We start from the raw sequence: 3,043 nt of genomic DNA on the forward strand, positions 1-3,043 counted from the left end.
TGTTTACATGCATGCAAATACACTGAACTCCAAATAAACTATATCCAAGATTTTTTTTAACTTCAAATTTCAGCAAATAATCATCCTCTATCCACAGACCAAAATTTGTTTTATAATCTTCAGAAGATAGAGTCACATGTACCTTTCTTAGCCAAGAAAGCATTACCTTCTCCTTAAGGTAACTCTCTTTATTAATTGATTAGTCTACTGTTTCCATTAATTGTATCCCGATGAAGCAATCAAATAAACGAAACAGACAGAAAAGAATGGACACTTCTGAGGGAAGACTTGGTTTTAGGAAGGTCAGTGCTAAAGCAAGTAGTTTTACTTTATCATCTTGGCATACATGCCCAGGCTGCCTCAAATGACACCACTGAAGCTTTTCAATCTGTGGCTGCTCTGATATAAAGAGCAAAACCAAACTGTACTAACAGCTCTACGTGGAGCTTCCTGCTTCCTTTTAAACACATGTAAGGGTAAGAAGGGACACGGGCCAGGGCAAGACAGGCAGAATAGGACCTCCTATTTGCTTTCTATCTTGTAGAGAGAATAGCCAGAGCATGGCTTCTAATTATAACCCCCACGGTAGCCTATATAGCCCCATGAGGGCTATTTTGTCACATCCCTCCCACCTGCTTCATCACATAGCTGGACAATTTGCATCCAGAGGACACTGAGGCAAAAAAAAAAAACCCAAATCATTTAGGCCCCAAAGTCGTCACACAAGGGAAATTTAAAGCCCCATATTGCATTGTGAAATTCAGATGCCTACAGCACTCCTAATGAGCACAGATGTACTACTGAGCTGAGCCTCAGAAGCCCTCTTCTAACCTCTGGTGGCTTAGGATGCACAGGTAACCAACAAGTGTCTTCCCCAGGGCTCAACCCACACTACAGGCGTTGTGTGACCTTATCTAGCACACGCTCATAGCCCACAGCCACTGTCATCAGATGACATTTAGTGCTGGTGGTTCCCCTCCTTCATATAATACCATACGTAGGCAGAGCGTTTGCTAAGGTCAACTACTAAGCGCTAAGCCTAACTTGACTTTCAAGTCATTCAAACCCCCATCTCTACCTCCCCAGAGGGTGACTTAAGCCCCAGAACAGACACATAGCATAGACATTTTTCTCCCAGCCCGCCACTGGACATCTCTATAGTGGAAAAAATATGATTGAGTGTGACCTGTAGCTCTTGAAATTTTGAAAGAAAAGCCCCAGGTTCTTCAGTCATTTCTGGTTTTGAACTGACAACTGTTCGGTGTAAAACATAAATGGGAAGTCCTCATTTCCAGGTAAATTTCCAACCCCTGATGATGTAACCCTACTTGAAAGTGGTGGATGCATGTTTGGAGCCAAATCAAAACTCCGTAAAATTCATTGTAATTGTCTCAAAATAGTTGATTTGTGCCTCAGTTTTCTTGAGTGAGTTATACTATACCCAGCCTGCATGTTCTGAAATCTGAACAAAGTGACCGCAGCTGCACAAGAAATACAGGGACACAGGAAAATAAAGAAATCACAAAGTTGATTTTTTTTCTTAGAAATATATTTTGTAAGAAAACAATATTAACATTAAAAAGAAATGTTTATTATACAGTATAAAATAATTGCTTGAATTCAACTCTGTTCCTTAAAAAAAAAAAAGCCTAAGGATTTGTATGAAGCCTCAATTCCTACAGATTTGAGTCTTTTGCCTTCTGTGATTCCTACTGCATTAAAGAGCAGGTTTTCCCCACATCATCCTTAGAGCACACAGACACTCCTAAAACCTCCCTCATCCCTTCCCCAACAAGTTGCTGTTCCCTGCCCAGATGTGCTCTAAACTTCACCCATAGTATTTGCTGCTCTCTCCTACGTCCCCCATACCCACCCCCAGATTCCATCCACCCACCTCTTTTGGCCAAGCAACTATACAAGCGACAACACATGTTGCAGCTAGCTAGGAGTCTCCCCATATTAATTTGTTGGCTAATATGAACAGTGGCCAGCCACTGACAAATAATGTATAATGGCTGAGTTGTTCTCAGCTGTCCGTTCTCATAAAACCTGTAAGAATATCTCTTAACACTGCCATTCATCTGCCAAATCTGGCAGAAGTGTGCAGGGTTTTAAAAGCTAGAAGGGGAGACAAGGACAGGCAAGGCAATGACATAAGCTTCACTTTTTCAGGAAACTAAGCTAAAAAAGTCATTACTCAACTGCAGAATTTACAACTTGCAAATTTTGTTGTAGGAAAATATGCCTGTTCAGTAACTATAAATACCCCTAATACTTTTCTGTGGCTTATTATGTATTAATTTTTTTTTTTTCCTAGGTAATGCCAGCTTTTTAACGTCAATTACCCTCCAGGTTTGAAAGGCACCCAGTGACCAGCATTCTGGTGTAATTATTCATGACATTGGTGTGATTCCCCCCCTCCCAATAATACTGACAAGTTTAACAGAAATCTATTAAGTTAAAAAGAACAAAGATATATATTACATTTGCTAATTGCAAACAACCTCTTTTAGCTGCAATTTTTCCCATTGGGATTAAAAAGTGCACCAGTTTAACATGTCTGTACATTAAAAACAGTTTAAAACATTAAATATACAAACAGCAAGAGATTTTAAATATTTTGTATCAAATACTATAGGACAATATAATTTACATTTTTTTTTACACAAAACATTACACCTGAAATATAACTTTAGATATTACAGAATATAAAAATACATACTTTTTGTCTAAAAAATGTCTTTGCAGGTTCTGGCACAATGTAATACTTTAAAGGCACACCGTATTTTGGCAATCTATATTTGCAATTAACTGTGCAACAATAATAAAAATGACCTGTAATTAACCTTTTAGAACTGCAAGGCCAGATGATCTCCCTTCTTCCTGGAATAGCCCTTTTAATCAGGTAAAAACTTAAGTTGAACTGTTTAGGTGTTCTGCAACTCATTTCTGCCACAGCCTGAGCTCTCCAACCCTAATCCAGCAAAGCAAGAACAGGCTTAACTAAGCATGTGAAAAGCCACATCAAATGCAATGGGATTAG

Source organism: Gymnogyps californianus, chromosome 1 (genome assembly GCF_018139145.2).
Source record: "Gymnogyps californianus isolate 813 chromosome 1, ASM1813914v2, whole genome shotgun sequence".
NCBI classification, from domain to species: Eukaryota; Metazoa; Chordata; class Aves; order Accipitriformes; family Cathartidae; genus Gymnogyps; species Gymnogyps californianus.